We start from the raw sequence: 25,802 nt of genomic DNA, 5'->3' as shown, positions 1-25,802 counted from the left end.
TGAATAATAAAGGTGAAGGACTTTTTACACTTAGGCTGGTAAGCGAGCGGTTTTTTAACTTCTGTGATGTAATATATATATTTTATATATATATTTTATATTATTTATATTTTCACAATAGCAAGATGTGTTTGGTGGATGAACAAACTAGGTGTGAGATTAGAATACAAAATAAAATAGGAAATAGTTGGTTCAATGATTGATTTTTGTATAGAATTTATGCGACAGGTAAAATTAAGCTGACAATTAGCTGAGCACATGCAACAAAGGAAGAACATTATAACACCTTGAAAGTAAATTTTAATCTTGCATTTACTTACTTTAAACTGAATAAAGGATGAGTGTCTTTAAAGAAAGGTTGAGTCTTAACTCGACAATGATCGTAAAATAACACTCCAGTGACCGTTCATTGTTCACTCAGAGGTCCTTCTGATCTGATTTTGCTTCACACTTTGCAATGTTACAATCTTAATTAATGCTGTTTATAGCCCATAGAAAATAGATGATTGTTACGAGAGGTTCCGTCACAACAAAGTCTGTTTTCGTCTGTGCAGCGCACAAGTTCACGCATATTGATGTTGAAATTCCAACAGTACAATAAGTACTTCCACAAATTATACCTGCATCACATTAAACAGAGTACATTTATAAAAGCGGTATACGTGTACAGTGGACCCCGGAATATAATGGGTAGTCACAAACGTTAAGCATGAAGTCCACCTATTATTTTTATCCGAAAGTTAATATTTGTTTAGTCATTTATTTGGAGTTTTGGTGATGATTGAAGTTTTTGATTTCTGGCCACGTGAAGGACACATAATTGTCTTCTACAAGGTCATTGGTTTTCTCGGGATTATAAAGTCATGCTGTTGTTTGCATACTCGCCCATTAGCGCTCTTTGCTAGAGCACTAAAATTTTTACAAGATTTGCCTAAATGGGGACTTTTGGGGACTGGAGACGCAAATATAACCATAGTACAAGTTAGAGTGGAACGCGGCAGCCAAAGAGTGGGATGAAAGGGACTGAAAGTGGGATAAAGTTTCGGTGAAAGGAGAGAATTAAATTGGATTAAACGGTACGCAAAAAAGGTATGGAAATGAAAGAGGAGAGAGTACAGTGCAAAGAGATAGAAGGGAAATCTGTCATACCATTGAATAGTATGGCGGGAAATCTAAATTTAGGCAATCTATATTAATGTTCTGAAAACAAATTAGTACGGAGAGAATACTTAAATTAAAATTGCCTATTGAAACTTTCAAGTTTCTGCTTTGTGTTGTTAACTGGGCTTTGCAACAAATAACTTGAAAATAGTAGAAAAATAAAAAATTGTAAAAAATGACAAATAAATAAAAATTTACAATAGTTATTTTCAATCAAAAAATTAAACGGTGATACGATTTACCATCAATAAACATTTGAAATCCATCATATTCAGATTATTAAATTCAACTTGCAAATCCGTCCGACAAAAACACAGATGTGAAACTTTTGTTGTTCAGCCGAAACTCGAGTTCTTCATCACAAGTTCCAAGTAGTCAGTTGCAACAAGGATGCAACAAAGTGATCTGTCAGCTAGACAAATCACCTCCCAAAGAGTCACTTGCTGAAGAATAATATAAACACGCATATCTTTTGCGTAAAATTCGTAGCCACATTAAACAGCTCCATAAATAAATGCCAAATATTATAAAATATAATATGTAGCGAGAAATCGGGGTTTTCAAATGAATATTATTTAGGTGAATATCAGAAAACTAAAAATGGTACCAAGGCATTAAAATAACACTCCAGTGACTTTTCATTGTTCAGTCAGCTGCGTCCTTAAAATTTTTTTAATTCTAATAATTTGATAAAAATTTAATTTATTATTTTTTGGCGGCTTAAAATTTACACTTTAGTGATCAAGTCAAGTGTTATCATTTAATAGTTTGAAATTATTGGAATCAACATCAGTGATACTTGACCTGAAAACTTTTTGAAGTATTATTTACAAACTTTGAGCATTAAGATAATATTACAAAAATTAGTCGTATTGAAACATTTATTTTTCCTGTCTATCTACAGAAAATGTTCTAACATCGCTAAGAAATACAAAAAGAGAAAAATTGCTAGAACAATCCAGAAATAGAACAGAAAATGTCATTCCATTGATGCAGGTTTTGAATTTGAACAGAGCACTTCATTTCCGTATTCATTAGTCTATTCTCTATTAAGGTCAAAGAAGCGTCTAAATAAAGCAAATTGAACCACTTTAGAGATAGCAATGGCATAATCGAGGACAATTTCACTTTTCAGACTTCCACAACTCAGTACTGCAGCATAAACTTCTACTAACCTCCTTGAGTTCTGCATGACCTACAGACAGTTTTACAGTCCATGTTAATTCTGAAATCATTACTAAACTTCGTTTTAACATTAGCGATGATGCGTATGCTTTTACGGAAGAAGCATAATGTTAACTACCCTGTTTAGCTGGAATTTGTTGTAAATGTTCTAGATGGATACCCGAAACCATATTAAACGGATTCTTGGGAGCATTTTACTTTAATTTTAATTTATATACTTCTTCATTATTATTACTCCATTTTGGTCTCCATCGTCATTATTGATTTATTTTAATTTTTCTGGATTTATAAAAAATTAATGTTTCAACGTTATAATTTTACTTGCATCAGATATAAGAAATAACTAAAAAATTAGCAGCGCAGCATACAATTTAAACTCCTTGCTCCAGAATGTAACAACAATTTTAAGAAAATCATCAACTACAAATAATGTTTGTAGAACTAATACCTAGAAAGAATTATTCCTCTTATTCATAAACTCGCAGTTTAGGTATAAAACTTTTTCACCGCAAACAAGTCAATATAAACAAATCGGTCTCCATGCTTCGCGTGTTTTGCACCATTAATCTCTTTAAAGGGGAACCGTGACAGCAACTTTAGATCTCCTGGTCCCCGGGGTGCTCTGTGACAGTCGACCGGGAGAACAACTTTGGCCAGCGTCGGTGCCGCCTGACTTACGGACAAGTGCATTAAAATGACCCTACGCTCGAACTGCCACTTACTTACATATCATATGAATAAAACTGTTAAGAAGGTTCTTTTTTAATTAGAATTTGAAACCCCAAATGGAAAAGCTTCAATTTTTGCAAAAAGTACACTCGATCATATTAAGTTAAATTCAGACACCGTTAATCGTTTTTTGTTTTGAAAATTTTCCGAGTTGAAATTCAAGTCAATTTCAGTATTCACAGATGAATTATTTATTAATTGCATCGCATTGCCATCATAAAGCCCAAACTTCAACTTCAGTTAGACTGTTAGGCAGCTGAGAAAAATAATAATGCACATATGTTACATCTCATGAGTTAAACTGAAACGTCGAGACGCTGTAATCAAATAGTTTGATCTGTAGTTGAAAATATGCAAGCACGAAATTAATTGTTTTAGTAAATTTTACGTCGTATTTTTTTCTGAAACTAATGTAATTTTGTAAGGCCGCCAAGCACAGATGCGAAAGCCTGGCTGAAAATGTCTAATTCATTATTATATTTACCAGGCACGGCAGAACTATAGTCGCTTCCATTGTGTGCATTTGCATGGGAACAAAAAAGTAATCTGCGCGAGGCGCAATTCTTCAGAGCCTCGCTCATCCTGCTGTCCGAACGCAATCGGGCTTCATTTTTTCTCGACGCTTTAATTGGATGCCGGGAAAAACACCATTCTTGTATCTTTCTCGGTTAGCATAAGCAGAGAGCCCATACAGCTCAGCAAAACGGTTTCCTTCAGTGCTTCAAATTAACAGATCTCATAAGACCGCTCACTTAGATACCCGCATGAAAAATCGACCAACTCACAATAACATAATCAGTTCAACCATCTACTTAAAAAATGGTTCGAAGCGGTGTAGAATCATCCACTCTTTTCTCTTTTCAAACCAGCAATGACTCAACAAAACTCAGATTATTGGCACACTTCCATTCATCAAATCAGTGGTCAATATAAGAGTATTTGCATTTTGCAACAATGATTCAGCTACGTTTTCAAATCACTCAAGACAAGACTACTAGAATTCAGACAAAATGTCCACTGCAGTTTGTTCACAGTTCACCTAGAGAACATAACAAACCAGCTCGTTCGTACTAATAAAATCATTGGAGTTCTACCAAGACAATTTAAGATTAATTACCTCTTAAAATGAATGTTCTGCGCGAAAATCTCATAGTTTCACAAAAGATGTTAACATTATAAATTCCTATGCTGCCCGTTCCTCTAACTATGCTCATAGCGCATGGTGCTCATAGCGCTGGTCAATTGAACTAAATTTAGCTCGAAAATCTACGCCAATAAATTCTTTCTCCCGCGATTAGTGAAGACATGAAAACGTTTGACATACTAATCTTCTTTCTTTACTCACACATATGAATGAGAATCAGTAAATACTTAACAGGAAACTTTTGCTGAGGCATATGATTATGTTAACATTCGAATAATTACTGTTTGATGAATTTCTGATAAAAAAAATGAACTCACATATTATGTGGAATTTAACACTTTATTTCTTCACAAAGTTCGTCCCCTCTGGATTAATTGATAGTTTGTTGCACATAAAGGATTGAGTAGGTCGACCTCGATCTTGCAGAACACGCCAATTTTAAGCCTGAACCTAATCACACGCCACTTGTTGACGGAACAACAGTCTTGAGACTCAAGGTTGCAAGGTCTTTCTTGTTCATCCCCTCACAAGAGTCGTTAGCCTTGGGAATCCGAGACTCCTGGAGCCCTGATAGTCATTTGTTAGGCAACTTAATGACCAGTCAGCGGCACAGATGTTTTCTTGTGGAAGCTTTTCTCCGCTGTTCACTTCCACTAACATATTTTTGCTTTCCGGAGGCGTTGACGACGTTTCGCCCTGAGGTAACCCAATTGCTTGCGGATATTATCAGTGAGTATTAAAAGAAGCTCGTTAGTCATGCCAACAATCTTGGTTTTCACGATGTTTTGGAGCTTATTAGAACGTCATATTCACGCATAAGCAAGGGACAAATTTTTCACATCCAATTAGTTAAGTTAATCATCGATGACGCTCGATAATTATTTCTTCGCATGTGGTACGCGAACAAGTAGTGATGCAGCGAGTGATAGCAATGTAATATGGCATACACAAAAAACATAACTTTGTCAAACTTTTTATTTTACGTCTATACTCATGTCGAAGACCTGGAGTGTCTGTGTCTTTATAACACAGAAAATTCATCATTTTTTTATGTAATTCATGAAACGATGTTGCAAAATTTCGAACTATGAGGACCGCTGATTTCAATGGGTCAAAAAAACGTATATAAATCGGAGCTTGCTTTTTATTTATTTTTTAATTTGGATTCTTTTGTCTTCACTTTTGAGACTTTTCAACGTTTCTCAAACGGTAGATATTTCCGAAACAAATATTCATTCAGGCATTAGGTATAGCAAACTAATTACTGATCAGTAATTAGTTCCCGCATGTACATTTGCGTTTCAAAGAACCGCATTTGAAAAAAATATTTGGAATTAATTAATATCATAACTCTAAGTCGAGAGCACTTTGGTTTTAGAATGAAAACAACCCCACAAGAAAAATATATCTGAAAAATATATAATATTATAACACGCAGACTATTTACGCCATATAAGAAGCGGATACAAATGAAAACTTGCCATTTTCTTATGGCTTCACTGGATCACAAGATAAACCCGCAGGCTGCCTTCTATGAAGGTATAACTCATAAGCAACAAATAAAACATAACGAGCTAGCGAGAAAGCCTTTCACAGTTTAAATGAATTCATTGCTAACGCAGGGGGCTTTTCTTCAAGAGTTGGTTTAGTCGAGAATTCGCCAGCCCAAAGACAACATCGTCAAAAGTTATAAAATATTACCCAACCTACATGATCCAACATCTGGTCCCCCAGTGACTCCTCCCATTTGAAAAAAATAGAACACAAAAAGATTACTAAAAGTAACATTGAAGACACCTTTACCATATTTTTGTTGGCGTAAACCTTTTCCTAAACACTACTCCATAAATGAAAATGCCCTCAATTGAAAAAATGGGAAAAAATGCCCTCAGTTAAAAAAATGAGAAAAAAATTGCGTCACTTAAATTCAGTGGCCATGGAAAACTAAGACAGCAACTTTTTGTTGACTTAGTGCAAAGAAAAATTGGCTAAAATGTTCTATTTGATGGAAATTTTGGTAAAAATCATCATTTCTGTACCCATCTTTAGACCATATCATAGAGGCCAAAACTCTACAGATTTTAGGCTACTGTCATGAACTAAGAGAGAGTTGATGACAATCTTATGTAAAGATGATGACCACGAAAACTGTCTAGTCTTCGTTTAATAAGTAAACTTTGCATTTGATTAATATTTGATCAAATGATTTAAAAATTAAGGGACTTAGTAGTGACTGGATTAGTGAAGGGGGTTAATAATATAGTATGAAACTCTCTTATAATACGAAATATATAGAAAGTAATAGAGATCATAACTTACCTTCAGAGGTTGGTTTCACTCTCTTGTCGTACGTGCTCTTGTGCAACAAAAAATCCAGGATCTGCTTGTCGTTTGCCTTTTCGAAGAATCTGTGTAGGAAGAGACAAGAAAATTAGAGGTCATTTGTAATGATTCAATTGTTTTTATAAATAATTGTGTAGGAAAATATAATTTCAATTGCAACAATTCCATTAAATTACATACAATACAGATCAACCAAGCACATGATCGATTTCTTAAATTCTGCGCTGTAATCCGCTGCAATGGTTGAAACTCCAACACGAACATTCTGAAATTCAATTCAAAAAATCGAAAAAATATTTTCTACTCAAACTCTCAATTTGAAACGCTCAGAAACAATCCAATCAAGAAAAAAAAACAAGATTCAAGCAGAAATTCGATTCATACTGTCCACTCCCTGTACAAATTAGTGCAAAATTATAACATGTGATAGCCGCATCATATCGGGCAAGTGAAGTGAATGAACAGCAGTTTCCAAATTCAGACAGCTTGAATCTCCATGCTATAAACCAGAATTGACGCCCTTCCATGAAAAGAAGAACCCATACTGAATAAAAAGGTTTGAAAAAATGAAATAAAAAACAGTTAATATATTCGTGCCAAAGAAAAAGCTCACGTCGAGTTATTTACTATGTTGAAACCCGAACATAAACTTCGACGAATGGTATTATCGACCTGGCGTCAAACTCAAATTCCAAATTCACTGCCAGAAATCAACTGTACCATAATTGTAAGGACTTTCCACCTTTTTAATATTGTTTTCCAGAACAGTATAAATTATCATTATGATGAACATTACCTCGTAAATTATTTACATATAGCGAATTGCAATTTTGCATTCAAACTTTAATCCTGGTATTGAATTAGTAAAAAGGCATCGGAATCAATTGGCTGTCAGCTGCAGTTGAACTTGTATTAAGCCCGTGCCGGACCACTGATCTCATGAATAACGCATTTCTTCCTATCATGCGTCTCCAAGGCAACGCATTTTCTGCCACCAGGCGTCCGCATTTCAAGGCACCGCACTTCCTGCCACCGTGCGTCCGCATGCCAAGGCAACGCGTTTCCCATTATGCGTCCGCATTTCAAGGCAACGCATTTCCTGCCACCATGCGTCCGCATTCAAAGGCAACGCATTTCCTGTCACCATGCATCCGCATTCTGAAGATGCAAGCATCCTGCTACTGTCCGAATCATTCACAATGACGAACGAAGCATCAATAAACTGATTGACCATCGAGGGCCGATGACACTCCCGACTGGCGATACGTCAAGGAAAAACGTGATCAAATAAACCTCCATTTTATTCACTGCGCTTATATATACTTAGGTAACTATAGGATCGATAGCGAGGTGAAAGAAGTGCAGCACACTACTGTTATAGTTCTGATAGAATATAAAAATCATTCGTTCGTTCTTTAAAAGCACTCATGCTCGAGCTTTTAGTATTCATTGTTTGCAGGTATTCGTGCATGTGGCCGTGAATGAGTTACCGGGAGACTGGGGCTTTTTTTTGCTAGCGCAAACTGACAAAAAATTAATAAAAATGTAATGAGTCAACTTATTTGCTATCACTATCAATGTGAAAGACTTGAATGCTAGAAATGGGTACTTAAATGTCAAATGGGTACTACCATACTTCGCTATGACTGAAGTTAGTGATCCTGCATGGCCTTGTGTAGACTCATTTTGTAATTTTACTGGAGATAAAAAATTATACGAATCACTCATCGATTTTAGAATTAATTTTATTCTTCACCCACGTCACAACTGTACTTGGAATGACCCTACTCTATAAAATAATTATAACAATTCATGATCATTAAGCCGAACGACCTTCGCCATGAACCTGATCTGAACTTCCATCGGCCCACAAATGGACTTCAAATGATGCAGAGACGCTCCGGCCAAAGTCATGGTTTCAAAAGCTGCCGGCAGAATTTCATGGAAAGATCCCGAATAAAAATACAATCTGTTTCTTGATGGACAATTTTCTGGGTGAATTATCCTGCCGATGCTCTCATCGTTGAAATTATTCTGTACAAATACCCTCATATTTCAGTGCAGAAAGAACAACACAAGTTTCTTTTTGACAATCAAAATTTTTTACGAAATATTCGTTAAATTTGGTCTTATTATTCAGACTCGGTTATTTAATTCAACTTCTCTCTCAGAAAAATATGTATTTTCTAACGATTGGTATAGGAGAATAGATGATGAAGTACCTACGCAGGAATTTGGTGATTATATACTTTGCAAAACTAAAAAAATATTTTCAAATTTTCCTCCTGAAAGGCAGGCTCCCGTTAAGTACCCGAAATGATCTTATAAAAGGTGAAGTACGACAGCTCTGTTTTTAGAAAGGATAAGGTAGCCTGGCGTTTATCTAAACTGTACATTTTCAGCTTTTCTTAAAAGTTTCGACTGAGGATCACGAATCCCAAAATTGTCAAAAAACTGCTTCTTTCGATTGACAGTCCAAGCGAATAATGGGCCATATAGAAGATTTGAAAAAAAAATTACCAAGAAAAATTCTAGATAGGTAATGAAAGCTTATGAGGAAATTCTGTTGACAAACCTTGAAGGCCGAAGAGAATAAGACAAATGAAGCCTTCAGCCTAGCTGGACGCACTCGAGAAGTAAAGAAGAAACCCAACAAAAGTTTTTTATCGTCTGCTACATATCAAGAAAACTGCTTCAACTTCCAAGAAACGCATGAGATGAGCTCAACAATCTAAGGTTATAAATATGAATTTTGCAAGTGTTTGCCCGTGCCAATATAATGACTTGCCATTTTATAAGATCCAGGAATAATCTACGATACGGCTCGCTGCAATCTTTTTTAAAGTTAACGAGACACATTATTTTCAGACAAAACTGAAAATTATAAAAAAATCTTGAATGTACAAAATTTGTTATTGCTCAGTGATCACGGAATCCTGTCTGCAAACAGGTTTCCGTTGAACAAGCGGAAAAGAAAAAGTTTTCTCACTGATTAACTAGGTCTTCTAAGTCTTCGTTCTTTAATTCAATGTGACGTAATAGTTTCGTTCAATTCAAAATTATATTATGCTAGTAACTTCTTGACATCAGAGACTTACAGCAAAATATAGATAACGAAGAACATTTCTAATGACGAAAAATAAACAAGCAAGGCAGATAACAATACAACAAAGGAAAGATAGAAATAAACTACGAGTGGAATTAAACAAATTTTCCTGAAACCAAACATAACAATCCGTTGAAACACCGAGAATTATCTTAAAAATATTTAATAATTGTCTGAAGCAAGCAACACATGAAATAACGGAATTATCGCGCAAATGTAATTAAAGGTGTCTTGAAACGTTATCAGACAAGAAATAATATTTATCAGATATAATCAGAAAACGTAATCAGAGAAGAAATAATTGTCTCCATAGATTGCACTATTTCCACCTGCAGAGTAAAAAATGCAGGCATTATAACTGTAGTAACTACCAATCGAAACATCAAAATTGAGTTCATATTTAATCTTGAACTAATAGAAAATCCTCGAAATATTTGCGATAAAATGCTATTTTTGAGGTTCGCTGATGGCTGGTAAAAAGTTCCTATTAGTCGGTAATTGGATTCACATGGCTGGCGCCGGCGTATAAAAACAAGCGAACGTGACGATCGACAGGACAAGTTAGAGGTCGTTCGTATGATGTTACTCATGTATTCCTATATACAGCTTAAAACACTAAAATGTAACAATCCCAAATTTTTTACGGTGATTCTCAATGAATCCACAGTATGCGCGTGTGAATACGCAACCGGTGCGTTCTATTCCATGCACTTATTGGTCAGAACATTAGAAGGGCATAAGGCATGAGCATTTGAACAATCAATCTCAACTAATCTTCTCGCATATAAACGGTCGTGTGCGAGACTATATCAACACGATGAATATGCGAAGACGTCTCCAAGAACTCACGTGTAGCGGTCATCGATCGAGGTTCTAACGTGTAGCGGTGCTCCGATCGAGGTTCTGTCGTGAGATTACAACTGACAATGGGCATAATGTATAAGATCAAGAAATCTGACAAGAAATAAGATCAAGAATTTAAATAAGAAATAAAGTATATTTCAAAAAGCTGTATCAGGGTTTTCTTCAATCTAATCGCGCTTAAATTAAAAAAAAAAATAACTTGCCAACGGCCATATTTGCATTCGTTTCAGATTTCGTTCTCACTATCGAATGCTAATTTTCCTTCTAATAATCATTTGAATGGGATCATTTTCATACACCCCTGCGACAGGAAATAGATTTTTAAATATAAATGAAATTAGCGGAAATTTAAATATTTTATTCCAGTTTATCAGTTGTCCCCACCAGACGCGTAGCAGGAAATTAATGCTTAAGGTAAAATGTGACGTCTGATGTGGAGCGTGAAAGAAAAGATCTCTGACAGGTCGAGATATCATGAAAGCAAACGAGGTTGAAGCCTTGTTTATCACTACACGCATGAAATTCGAAACTGATAAGTTGGAAACGTTTCTGTAAATAATTAATTTCTGTTATTTTGTTTCAACATCGCAGCGCGGAGAAGCTAGAAACATTTTGCTAAAAAGGTAGACGTTACAAAACTTTACGAGACTGTTTATACTGATAATACTGAATGAGTTGAGGTTCTATGAATGCTGGTAGGATGTTATAATATTGTTCAATGCATGATGGCTGATTTCGAGAACATTTCAAATATTTTAATTATGCCTAGTTTTCCTCAAGTATATCCTCTAGCGTGCAACATCTGGTTTCACATAAATCCTTTAAATTTGGTGTAGGGAATACTAACTATAAACAAATTTGAACTCTAGCACCCTAAACTAGGAATGACCCCCGACAGCGATATCTCAAGTCCCTGCCATAAAAAAGACACAAGACAGAAGGACAACCCCACCAGTTATCGCCGTATAAAAGAGAGCCAGACAATTGAACCCAACCACGGAGAGTCAACTTAAACAGACAACGCCTTATCTTTGAACCCCAACACAAGACATTGAACGCCATGAGAAAGCTTAATTTAATTGAACCCCACTCGTTTCTTTGAGATTGTATCATTCAATTTAATCCTCACATAGGCAATAGTCGCCCTGAGATTGTACATTTTTAGGAAAATAAAACAGGCGGCAATCATGCGACGAATTTTGAAATAATTTTTGTAGTCATCACATTCGATTTTGATATTTTTTATGGCTTCTTCTGCCTTTTAGAGCACATATTAATACTGGGTTAGGTTGTACAAATTAGTATTTTCAAAATCTAACTACATCCAATGAAATGTTATCATCATTTGATCTTCCATTGATGTGAACACGACAAATCAAGCATTATGTAGTTATGTTATGTTAGTAGCAATATGTCGATGTTAGTAAATACGAGTGGGTTCAAAATGATACATGTCATTTTGAATCACGATATTTAGCCAAATTTGAGATTGCACTATTTCATATCTGATTATGGCAATATTTTCAATGAGTAGTTTGTACCAAAATCTGAGTTATTGAATAACATTGTACGCCGCAAAAAGGCTGGTCAACACTGGCAGCTACCGAAACTGAATTCAACCGTATTCTCGAGAAAGCCAATAGTATCGGATGCCTCCTCTTGTCCGGAAGACCGACAACGTTTGTTTATTATAGCGGCCCGGTCTACCTCGTATTATCATTTGTTGCAGGGCCCCACAATGAGGGGATTTGTCTCTGCTTTATTCCCCATGCCGAGATTCGCGACGCACTCTAATTCTCAGGCGTAACCTCAAGGTGTGTACGGAGAGTGGGAGGAAATTACCTAATAATAATTCTAAATAACGCCCCGTAAAATTTAAAGGATGCAAATGAGGGTATTTCTACAGAATTGGATAGCAGAATGAGCAGCCTGGTTTTAAACAGGGTCTTAATTTTTGCAGCTTAAGATGGTTGTAACAGTCAGTTTTGGGAATAATGCAATTCACATGCAGGAAGAAACTCAATGCAAAAGGTAAATATTTGCATTAAAAGAGCCAGTAGCTACTCAATATCGCGATATTTTAATACGACGACTGTGAAATGCAGCAATATTCATCTGATCCAGCGTTCCAAGGTTCTTCAAATAACGTACTTCTATGATGTGAAAATATATATATAGTTTCCCTCAAGATTTTTGCCTTAACGTAAATTGTTTTCCCTAAAAATGAAAATAATTAAAAAGCGGAAGTTATTGCAGATCAAAATAACTAAGTAACGAGGAAGGTTCCATTAACGTTGCGGTGCTCACCGCAATTACCAAGCTGTGAGAATTCCCAGTGCTAGTGCTTAGTGAGAGGATTTCATCGCCAAATATATGCTAATTCGGTAGAGTTTAAAAATTACAGCATTGAATTCCAGGCCAGTTCTAGCCAAAATTTTGAAAACATTCTAATTTATATTTATATTGTTTGAGCAAATTACATCTTAACGAAACCAATTAAATCAGTTGATTTACCGGCACTATATATTCGCAACAAAATTATTCATCAGAACCAAGTTGTTCATTCGGTAGATTGGTCAATTTTACGGTGCATCAATTGCAAGTATTTGCAGTAATAAAATACTCTAATTACAGCCTGTACATTTTCGTAAAAATCCCTCTTTGAAGTAAAATAATTGCAGTCATGAAGAAACGTGTTTGGGTTAATTTGCAATATTTTCATTCTTTTCTTAGTCGCATCACTAGCTGTTCTTCTTACTAGCACATCAACCAAGATTCAATGGCAATGGATATCTAACTGACAATGGATAAGATATTCCTCGTCCACACCGGCACAAATTTATACTGTAATTACAAACAAAAAATTTATTAACAAATTTGATTTGGCCAACTGTAGGAAACATCAATAATAACTAATGTAGATTCGTTGCAATATCGAGCAAACTTCCCGGCGGCAAATGATTTAGTTACCGCTCTGGGGCGTCAAGTGCGGCAAGTTGGCAGCACAAGTCAGACGAGAAAATTACGGATTAGATCAGGACTAACCAAGTTACGGCGTTGCAACACGATAATGAAACTACGTGCTGCGGACTTCCCGTAATACGTATGATTGCACATAAAACATATTTTAGAGTTATTACATAGGCAACAATATACATTCGTAGATTTTATTCAGTTGGAAGAGGAAAACAGTTTTCATTACCTATGAAAGTAGGGGATAATAGTTGATATTATCCATCCATGTCAAAATTTTCAAATGAATCAATAAAAAGCTCAAGGCAGTAATGGCGGTTCGGTCGGGACGCCCAAATGGTTCATGGTCCACGGGTCGCCTCGCGACTGTGCGCCGTCCCAACGTCTAAAGGCCCGTTTACACTAGGGGCAACACACGAGAGTCAAGTGCCTCAAAGCGCATGCAGAGGCGCTTTGCAGCCTCTGCATGCGCTTCTTGACCGATTGACGAGCTAGCGATTGACAGGGGCCATGCCTCATGCAACACAAGCGCGGCGCTTAGTAGATAGCTATTAAGTAAAAGAATTGATATCACTTGTATGCTTAAATCGCAAATTAACTAAGAATTTAAATTAAATTAAAAGTTTAAGTAAAATTAAAAACCTAAATTAATTAATTAAAGAAATTGAATTCGTTCTATGGTTTCAATGTATTAATTTGTGACTTCTGATTTGTGATTCTAGATTCCACGAACTGACGATGGAGCTGGTCTCCGAAACGTTTTCTATAAAGATATGAATTTTTGTGGACTATTCTTTGCTTTTAAATTCTTAGTTAGTAGATAGCTGTCTGTGGTCTAGTAAGGTATATTGTGTACGTTGGTCCGGTACACCAAATGTCGACTAAACACCACTCTCGTTTGGAGTCACTCTCTAGTAGAGCGCCTAATTGATCTTTATAGAGAACACGAATGCCTATGGACTGTTAGTTCAAAGGAGTACAAAAATCGAAATGCAAATGATGCAAGTTATTTTTACATGACGTGTTTAGTTTATGTGATTTAAGCAACTCCTGACAATTTATGCATTACCGTTTAGCGATTTCAAATGATGATATAATATCGGTACGAATATTGGAACTTTTTATTTAAGAATAGACTATATTTCTATAAACTGTATCTTTTTGAATGTGCTAGTTCTCTAATTATGATGCCTATGCTAAATTCTCGTTTACAACTGACATAGTGAGAAGAATGGCGGACCGCAGCACACCCGAGAACAATGGCCCACAGCTCAAATTCGGTTACATCCATCCTCATTGACATCTAGGTGGCAACTAATGTTCAAAGCGCGCGGTCTCGAGCTATCGCTTTAACAAACGCAGTGTGAACGGTTGTGCGCGGTGAGGCACTGCAGCAAACGACTCAAAGCGCATGTCGTTGCAACTAGTGTAAACGGGCCTTAAGGCATGTCCGGCACGCGCGCAATAGCGCGACTTACGTCCATTAAACTCTTTCAGAACTCTTGCCAAATTATTATCACTAGTTGTTTAAATAAGTTTTATGCTTAAAGATCAATTTATTTTGAGAAAAATTTTAATTTTTAATTAAAAAATAGACGCTTCAATTTGGTCGATTACCCTTGAATAAGATCGAAAATTTCATTAAAGCAATAGCTACAATTCAGTTATTGGAAGTTTAGATTTGTATATTTGAGGTTCGAGAAGCGTGCTGGTCAACTGTTAATAATTCTCACAGAGAATTGAAATTCTGCCCACGTAATATTCAATGCATATTAACGAGGCCATGGCTTGGAATTGCTGATAACAAAATAGGGCGAATGTAATGCTAGATGTCACGAAGTTTACTAGTTAATTAAATAAGATTTCATAACGCCTGGAAATAGAAATGTTAAGCTTCTCAATGATATTTTTTAGTTTCCAATGTAAAATGACACAAACAGGTTCCTAGATAATGCATATTAACGATGATATTTGAATTTCTGTTTTAAATATCGGCACAGATCAACAATGTTGCATAAAAAATACATAAATGTATATGTAATCCGTCCGAATAAAGCGAACGATTGCACGTTCTAAGCAAACGTATCATAAATTCTGCTGATTTTCGTACATTTACATAGCAAATGTCTATATATATTTTTAAAATTTAATCTTCTTCGTCCGTGTTACAAAGAATCAGAAAAATAGAGTAGGTTCATAATCAAAGTGACGTGATTATTTTGAGGCCAAACTACCCCGGAAATAGAACAGGAATCTGCCCCAATATACATAAATAATAAACTGCGACAAGCAAGCAAAGACATACAAAATATATTTCAAACTCTGAAACATAAAAAATATATTTCAAACTTTTTTTTCTGATCGGAACCTGTAATTCAAGGAAAAAATACATCCATAAAAGAATTGCTCGAAAATCGTTGCGTCCACAGTTGACCTAAAACAAAGTTTCTGCACTCAAATTACAATTTCAAAGCTAAAAATAGAACGAAAAAAAGTTATTGATAGAAGAGGCGGAAAATGGATAAAATTAAACATAAAAAGAGCGAAACCGCTTATAATATTTTCAGAAATTTAGCAAGATCGCAGCAAAGGAAGAAGGAATACAGAATACGATTAGGAAAATCAGACAAAGCGTTGATGAAAGCGAACGCTCAAGAAATTTTTTATGGGATGGAAGCATCGATCAGCAGAACATCAAGGGTTAAAACGCAGAAAGGCTGGACCATACATTGGAAAGTTTATTTGAAGACCATGAAACAGACATGCACACTTAAAGGATGACATAAATTTAAGAGAGAACCTGCAGCAATGTTTGAGATTTGAAGTTGATCATGACTGTCTTATGTGAATCTGAACACTAATTATATTAGCTCGGTTAATTTGTAAACGTATAAATTACGATGTTAATAATATAATAAAAATAACTTTCAGTGAACACGTAAAATAGAAATAAAATTCAGGGTAGAGTAAAAAAAATCCACTAAGTAAAAAAGCGGAGGAAAAATTTTTTGGTCGCAAGTGGCTTCATAAAAAACCTAACCAAGTTATGTTAGACCGTCGTTCTTCCTTCAACAGGAAGTGGAACTTGCAAACGGGCACTCACTCACTCTTATCGGCAGTCGCAATTCTAAAAGTGGCCGAGAAATCTGTTTGCCAGATTATATGGAGAAATTTTTATATTTTATAATGTTAAAGTTCAAATTCATTTGATACTACGTGTTTTTATTACAGTTATGAATGTCACGAAGAGAGGTGAACTCGTATTTTTAATCCTATATATACTACATTAAAAACATGTATAATTCATATATATTCATATATAACAGAACTACATGATTAAAAATTTTTGTTTAGTTAATAAGTGGCGAATTCAACTTCAACGAAATGAGTAAGGAATTGTTTGACATAGTAAAATCAGGTGCACAGAGAGGTATGGTTTAAAAATGTTAGATTTTTTTAACAAAGTAGGCATAAGTTAATGTCATTTCGGTAAAAAAAGCATAAATTTTTACGTCAAATTCGACAGGGTATATATTACTGATAATAAATAAAAATCGCATGTAAAAAGATTAAACTTAAGTCTATTTAAGTCAACTAAGTTTGCATCAATTTTGCCATATAACTTAAAGAATTTTTGTTCCATAGAATTTTTGGAACAAGTTTCTTGTGCCGGAACAATGAAACAAAAAGTATCACTTCATCCATTTTCATCCGATTGGCAAATTTGAAATGTAAATGACATTAAAATGACCTTGCAAAGATATTGAGCCATTTATTCAAGATACTAAAAGCGAAAAAAAGTACTTCTCTTTTAAATTCAGAAACAAGCCCAACGAACGTACTAGTTTTTTCACAGGTTAAAATAAAATACAAATGAAATTAAAAGATTTAAATTTGAGACTTTAGGAGGACGAACAACACCAAATAAATGAAGAATTTGATATTGATATTTTCAGCTGATAGTTCACTCTTACAAACAGCAGCTCCTATTTCAGATCTTCTCTCACTTTTAGTGTACACTTCACAGTCAATTCTGAACCATGGTACGAGAAGCAGGCTTGAGAGCTACACAAAATACATGGAAATACGAGAAAAAGATGCGTGTAAATACAATTTTGAATGAGTTGCAGAAAATTATTTACTTTATAATTTATGATACCGGGATGTTAGTTGATGAAGAATAACAATTGTTGTAGGTGTAAATAGAAGATTTTTCTCAACTTGCAATTCTTTCATAGTATAACTCTGGTATGAAACTTGCAGTTGTTGAGTATATTGTTGAATATGTAGAACCCTGATATGAAATGAAAGATGCAAGGCCTGATTCAATTCAAAGTATATTTTTGTTATTTGATGAAGATGAAATTTATGACATTTGAATTTTTTTGGTCAGTCGCCTAAGAATCAAATTTTAATTGAGGTATCTCTGCTGCCAAAACCTGCAAAAAATTTGAAATAAACCCAATTGTTAATCAATTACTATATTATTGACACAAAATTTTGATCGTAATTGTTGTACTTCAAAAAAGCAGCAACCGCTGGCGGATGGCTGAAGTCGAAAGAGCAAATTGATAGGAAATAGATTGCGTTAAAAATACTTTTGGTAATGAAAAGAAAATCGGGGAAAGAAATTTTAAACAATATTGATGAGGCGGAACGAAGAACGAAAAAACGAACAGTAAGCAGATACGCAGTGAAAAAAATTCTGAAGTCATGCTCAAGGAAAAGAAGGCTATACTTACACGATATCTCTTGGCCTGAAAAAAGAAAGAAATAGCAGATGAGTTTAATAAGGCAAGTGTCTCTACTCCCGCCATGAAATTATGCAAAATACTAGTGCTTCTTGCAAAAATGGTATAGCAGGCAAATACACATTCAACTCAAGAGGAAGTGAATCAGACTAACATCGTTTAATTACTAAATGAAAACCAACTTGAAATTCCTTATCAAAGTTTAATATTATAGGAAAAAACGTTAAAAAAACATGTACCTGGTAAGAAATTCTCGATATATTTTTCAGTGTAACTTCAAGACCAACAAATCTTTATTACTGTCTCAATTAAAATTAAAATTTATGGCCTCATATAATTCGATTTAGAAATAGTAGATATTTTCGTACGCTAAATTAGGCAGCTTTAGGTAGCGTTTGCCAAACTTAAGGAACTTTGATCCGTTTTGAGATTAAAAAGAACTTTGATCCGTTTTGAGATAATCCAGTTAATCCCTAAATTTACTGATTTAAATACAAAGCAAGTATATATATCATCTATCAGACACCATATTTTAGTAAGTGCAAAAGAATAAACTTGAATTACTGCGCAATTTAGTGGTGCATTTTATCCTCCCCAATGAACAAGTTTATACAGATTTATAATACAGATTTATAATAAATAAAGAGAACTGTGAATGAATAAATAAATTCGGTGGGTATTTTCTTGGACTTGGGGGATAAACTAGAATGGTTCTGTTCGTAAAATCCAGTTTAACTTACTACGGTACATTATATACAAGCTTAATTTTGTGGAGTGTATATCATATAATAGTGTAAATATAGTTATTTGTGCCAAATGTGCTAAATGTGAGATGTTTTGTGAATAACAGAAAATATTTTTTCTAAGAAGTAACTTCCATTCCAGTGAAAAATGCAAAATGTTTTGTGGGAGAAAAAAGTAAGGCATACTCAAAAATACAATTGATAAAGTAAATATAATTACTGTAAATTTTTGACAAATAACAGTGGTGTAATGCCAATGTAACTAAGATGCGTTTTTAGTATAAAACATTGTTAGAAAAATGTCAACACATCCATTGCAGGATAGCCGTTCAAAAATACATCGTGTCGATTCTCTTTCACACATTGGATGTCTTGCTCGTGAGGTTCATTGATTCATTAACCTGATGGCAATCCGTGGTTTTGTGAGAAAATATTTTTTCTCATCCTTAGACATTGAAAACGACCTTCCTTACGCAGTTTCCCGCACAATATTCTCAATTTTAATGCACACAATTCCAGCTGAAAAATTTTAGTGTCGTCCCAACTTTCTCTCATCGCATTTTGGCTGGCAATTTTTTTAAGTCACTTTCTAAAAGCATCAACAAAATTGGTCAGGTGTTTGCATGAAAATTTTCCATGTCACTGTGTTCAAAACTGGTAAAACCATCAACAAAATTAGGAAGATGATGGCATGGAATTTTTCATCGATGAGATCCAAAACTTGAAACGGTTGCCATAGCAACAGCGACGCAGCTGCTGAACGGTGTGGGGCGCGTAAGCTAATGAAGCGTCTTGCAAGCCGAGCTAAAAATCCAATGAGATTAATGAAGCTTCATAGCTAGCTTGGTACGCACATGGCTTTTCAGCCGACCCATAATCAGAGTCGAAGTAAAAAAAATCTAATAAATTGAGTTATTTTTCAGTGCACGAAGCTAATCAGAGTTTCGGAGTTCGCGAAGTTGGTACTGTATGCATTTATCTGAGGATAGATTTATATAAGGAATGTTTTGAGGCACATGGTAAAAATTATAAATTAATTGTTGACAAAGTAAAAACTTGGTGGATTTAAAATATTTAACTGCCTGATTAAAAGAAGTTCATGTCCTGATTCATTTCTGAGTTCAACACTTCAGATAAGAATTTTCTTAAAATGAAATTACTGAAGATTCAACATGGCAACCGGTATATTCGTTTACATTTTTGTCTTTAGCCTAGGTCCCAATGATTTTACAGCAATTGACTTAGAACAGCTCGGTGGCAACTCTATCGATGAAATGAAGCTTTTTTTGTTGACTTCGAGCCTGTGTGCAAATTTTTGCTTTTTATAACTAAAAACGAAGAACTTCGCACTGAATATTACAGACACGCAACGCAAGGTTCGGCATTCGCATAGTGTGAAAATCATGCTACCAGTGTTATCATTATGCTTCTAATTCTTATATCAGCATTACGCTACTAGTCTAAAATTTCAGGGACATTTCTCATTAAGTACTCATAAACCCAAGGAATAAGAGGTTCACAGAAAAACACCATGCCGAAAAAATTTTTTAACGAGAGGTGCCTCATGTAAAACTTTTCGAGGCTTGTGTAATCTTTTGGCGCTCGCGATGTTGGGTTAGGGTCAAATGAAAATTTTTTGCTCACTAGAACTGGGATGCAAGGAGCTCTTGATTAGAATAGAAACCTGCAAGAAACTGGTTGCCCTGACTGAAATATTTGTTTAAATAACAATATTTGACTGAACGTCAGGAAATAATCAGGAAAGCCTTGATTAAATTGCTCGCAGGGAGGATTACTGCTGTTCTTCGTGAAAACAAATGCAGAACATTTTGGCTCACATATGAAGATGTGCGGGCAATGAATTGACGGAAGACCAAGTTATTTCGGCAACCAAAATTACGAATTAGAGCTCACTTTGAATCGTGTGTACTATTGATGGCATTGGGAAACAACTATCACGTAAGATAGTATGCTTTAAGTAGATAGAACCTGGCTTTTAATTTAAATAAGACTTGTCAAAAGTATTCCCAAGATTTTGTTATCCGGTTCTGGTTAGGTAGAGTTTTCGATTAATATGTAACACAACGAGAAAAATAGAATTTAGAATCTAATAGAACTTATTAGAAAAACTTTAAAATATAACTAAAGTTCAACCTTGTTGAAACATGAAGCATGAAAGATTCTAGCAAATATCAAGATGAACGAAATACATCCAAAAAAACACTAAATTTAATTTTTTAATGTAAAAAAATTGGTTCTTGAGTTTTGTGGTGGTTTCTTATTAGTAATTAGTTAGAGTAAATAGAATAAAATATGAATGTCACTAAGATTTTGCGGCGTAACAACTAAAGATGACAATGACCAACTCTTCATTGCGTAAATATGTATCATGCCAGTTCAAACTTCGCCTTAGGTTTTGTTAAGCAAGAAATTTGATAAAATACAGGGAAATAGAAACATTAAAAGAATCATTTACAGGTAAATCAACTATTCATAAGAGCGTTCTACAAGACTTAAGTCTTAGAGTCACAGCGAGTCTCTTGGATTACTGCAATAACCGCTACCGCTACATAGACATGAAATTTCTTAACGCGCACTTGAAATTTCCTTAGTTCATTTCTCAAATAATATTCTACAGAAATAACTTAGTTCAATCGCACGAACTCTGAACAAAATCCTAAAGCAGATACAGAGTCAGGGCCAGCAGAGGGCTGCCTCAGAGTTACATAGATGGAAACCTCAATAATTAGGGCCACAATAATGGAAATAAAATGTTATTGTGGAAGTGCTACTAATGTTATTCAGGATTTCAGATGTGAAAGCTTCAAGGTAATTACTTTATTACAGAGTTACAAGATGGGCGCCTGGGAAGACGGTAAGACTCACTCATCAGCGTTCTGAATGCGCACTTAAAATTTGCTTAGTTCATTGATCAAATAACATTATACAAAATAACTTAGTTCAATCGCACGAACTCTGAACAAAATCCTAAAGCATGTGTATAGTCAGAGCCAGCAGAGGGCCGCCTCAGAGTTACATATGTAGAGGGAACGTGCGCCTGGGTAGAAGGCAAGACTCACTCATCAGCGGCGCAGAAGGTAGGATGGAGCAAGAGCAGCAGCGTCGAGAGGGCTCCTGCAGCCAACACCATCCTGTCGTGCATCACACTCCGCATATTGATACGCCTGCCGCGGGAGAAAGATAGGTAATTAATTAGTGGTTAATAGCATAGTCACACTTAGCATATGGGCGCAGAGCCACGAGAGTAAACACTCAATTATGTAGTGATTAATTCTAAAGTCATTTTCTGCATGTTGCTGCAACTATACGAGGACGTTAAAGATTGAAGAAATAATGTTTCGGCACTAGTTCTAATAATAAAAATTGATTTATCTTTATTATGATACGCCTAATACGCCTCAGATGTCGCATTTTGATATTTCTACGAGGGTAAAGCTTCGTTAAATCCGATCATCAATAAATGCTGACCCGTGCTTGACTTAACAGGCCTTACCCTTACTTTTCCTGTAAGAAAAATTTTTGTTAAACATTCAATTGCGGCCTGATTTCCTTAATTTAATACAAATAATAGTTTTATAATTATAATCATATATGGCTTGTTTTTAAGAGCCCTGTGACAGACTCTAACCGAGCACGGCAAGATGATGCTCAGCCCTATTTATGTTTGTTTACTGACGATTGTTCGACGCACAGGAGAGCTGAATACGGAAGGGACCCTGTCGAATTCCCGCTGGTAAAATAGTAGCCATACTATAATATACTGCACTTTAAAAAGCAAAGAGAACGCCAAGTAAATATGACCATATATGAAACGTTGAAAACGTTTCGGAGTCCAGCTCCATCGTCAGTTCGAAAATCCATAAAGAATGAAAACATTTATTATATGTAATTCAAACTCCAAAATCAGACATTAAAACCAAAAATTAAACGCTAGAAAATAAAAGCCTAGCGATTCACTAAGAGGATAAGAACCGTGTGCATTATTGAGACACGGGTTTTGTTTGAAGATATGTTGTTATTCCAGAATCCTCAAGTCCGAGCAGCCAGAGGTGGAACCGAGTATTATGAAATCACTCTCCGATACAGCCACGTCGCACTGTTCAGCATGGAGGCGCACGGAAGAATGAGGAGGCTTGCCGAGAAGTAAATTCGGACGATAGCTCTTGCCGCGGTGTTCAGAAACCCGGATGTAGAAGTTTCGCGACGTCATTCCGACGGCAGTATTGGAAATTAGTACTTATAATACACTGTTTTACAGCAATATTAAACAATATACACTCATCACACAGCATTACAATTTAAGGCAATCAAGCCCATAAAAATTAATCATGGGTTGATAAATTAATCGGTTACCCACGAACAATTTAATGGCCAGCGGCAAGGCGTCGACAATATCTAGTAAGCTCTTAGTAGTGCGATGAAGATCCCTTGGCTAGCAGCTTGCCAAGACTTGGTCATGAGGTGACACCGCCACCGGTCTTAAGGCCCTGGTTGAAGGTCGCATGGCTTCTAACAGGCTTGGCTCTTCCCTATGCGTTTCTTCACTAATTAGGATAGACTTTACTCCACTCGCAAATGAGATGGCGATATGGATTTTTCCATGCTTACCCATCTATTTATTTATAAACGGTGATCAGTAACAAAAAATATGTAAACTTTGTATTAAAACAGTTTTAATGAGAGGAAATTTCAAGCAACTTTGAATATTATTGTTCATCAAGTCTGCGACTTTTTTACTTTTTTCGAGATATAAAAGGGTTGTAATTTTTATTCTCCATTGAATGGTATACTCGGCATTCCTTGATCAGCCTCTTTGTTGTAGATATTTTCGACCGAAAAATAGTTATGATCGAGCCTGCTGATGCGCGGAGGGAAAATCCCGCATACTAGCTGCTCAAATGGAGGCGTTGTGGAATACATGAGGGGAAAGAGACGTCGTAAATTACTGAACTGTCAGTTCACGACAGGTGGCATGGTAAAGGCGAAGTCAATGAGGGGCGAAGAATAATACGTGGCCAGTGGTCGGCCTAGTCCAATTAGTTATAGCCGACCGTTGGCCTTCCTCGGCCACCTGAAAGCGACCAGTGACCGCGAGAAAGGGTCTGGCTAGGATATCATATTACAAAGAGTACAAGCTCGAGGGTAGCGACTGGCCGAGCTTTGGGCAGATCAAGGATTTTACACGATGGTCGCGAAAACCTCGCTCTTAGACTTCGCACGGCTTTCAGTCAGGGCCTTAAGAGAGCCGTTCTGAGACGGCTTGTATGATCCTTAACAGAACAGTGAGCGAAGGTGTATATATAGCAGGTACTCGCAGCAACCTATTTACAATCGTCAGTTATGGAAAGATCGGGTTCCAAAGGCCGGATCCCTTGTGAATCCAGTCACGAAAAGTTCAAGAATCGGCAACAGGCCATGGGCCTATTTCTTCAATGCCGATACTTCTATTCTATTACCATATTGTGGTGGTTTCAATGCTGTGGTAAATTACCTCCAAGGAGTTAAATACTTTTTAACTTTTTTATTCTGTAATGGATGGCTATCGGAAAAAATGTACACCGTCTCTAGGATAAATATGCACGTAAGCGTTGTAAATGAAGTAATATGCATTTTGTACCATGCTGAATTGCACAACCATTCACCGAATTCATAGTCCTTTGACTTAACATTCGATGCAAGTGATAGAACATAGTAATAAATGAGATTTAATGAAAATTGATAAATCGTGAAACTAAACACATAGGAGAAATCGTTATCCTAAGAAGCCAGTCAACAATTATAGAAGCTAAATTATGTTAGTTAAATTTAAAGCGGTAGTTGAAAATTGATAGTCTACAACAAACACAACAAAGAACAAAACACATTTGAGAATTTTAGATCTAAAATCAAGAAAAGGCTGCATTTCACTAATGAACAAGTCTCATATTTGAAGCTCATTAGTTGTTTAATAGTTTCTAGAAAATGTCTAGAAAGTCGAATGAATCACATAACATAAATACGGGGCTTAGTCAATAAAAAACAAGGGACATCATCAATTGAGATATCTTCAATTCTTTACGTTGACGAAGAAGAAGAATATTTACAATCAAAAATAATTTCACGCCTAAATGTAATAATCTAATAATCTAGAAGAAATTTTCTTAATATTTCGTAACAATGGTTAATTTTTCCTTGATAAGTTGGCCATTCATCGGAGTTTTTCAAGCGCGAGATACCGAGACCAAAATTAGATTGCGGATAAAAATTGTTGGGAAAGAAGCATCAAAAGCTTTGGGCGAAGAGTCCAATAGAAAAAAAAATTAAAAAGACAAATATTGGCTTTGTTGTTGTGCTTTTCGTCAATTCTGGAGCGAGATATTAGTTTGTTAGAAGGCTCGTTAGCATAGTTCAATCGCGCAAACAAATTGAATAGTGATGACCTCAAAGGGCTTATCGAACAGGCCTAACAAATGTGAAAAGTTTTCTTTCTTTTTATAATAGCAATGCAATACATCAGATGGAAGAAATAGAAAGTGTCTGCGAATGATACGTTTTCAAAGCAGCTTAGCTATTGATGAACACAATCGATCTTTGCTAAATATGATTTTCGATAGATATAAACATGAATGAATGTTTACTTGAAACGTCACAAAAAGCTCGTAATCGAAAATTACGATTCAGTTTGTTAAACTTGGAGATACTATTGAGTGACGTTCATTTCGAAATGACGCTCTCATTTATTATCGGTAATAACGAGACATCGGGAGTGCGAAAATACTTCTATTAGAAGTAACTCGGAGATT

At 35.5% G+C, this 25,802-nt stretch overlaps 1 long non-coding RNA gene across 2 annotated transcripts in view; it reads right to left on the bottom strand.

The window, feature by feature from the left end:
* Window positions 1–6,543: 6,543 nt before the first annotated feature.
* LOC108665478 overlaps window positions 6,544–25,802 on the bottom strand; it is a 41,368-nt gene continuing 22,109 nt past the window's right edge. The window contains exons 2-4 of one of the 2 annotated variants that reach the window (XR_007156631.1): window positions 22,080–22,184; window positions 18,248–18,262; window positions 6,544–6,627 (exon numbers count right to left, since the gene is read on the bottom strand). This is a non-coding gene — a long non-coding RNA (uncharacterized LOC108665478). The remainder of the gene's footprint in view (window positions 6,628–18,247; window positions 18,263–22,079; window positions 22,185–25,802) is intronic. The other variant, XR_001930449.2, reaches the window with a different exon arrangement.

Source organism: Hyalella azteca, unplaced genomic scaffold (genome assembly GCF_000764305.2).
Source record: "Hyalella azteca isolate HAZT.00-mixed unplaced genomic scaffold, Hazt_2.0.2 contig4447, whole genome shotgun sequence".
NCBI classification, from domain to species: Eukaryota; Metazoa; Arthropoda; class Malacostraca; order Amphipoda; family Hyalellidae; genus Hyalella; species Hyalella azteca.
The sequence above is the reverse complement of the archived record's forward strand: the minus strand, read 5'-3'. Positions and strand labels throughout refer to the sequence as shown.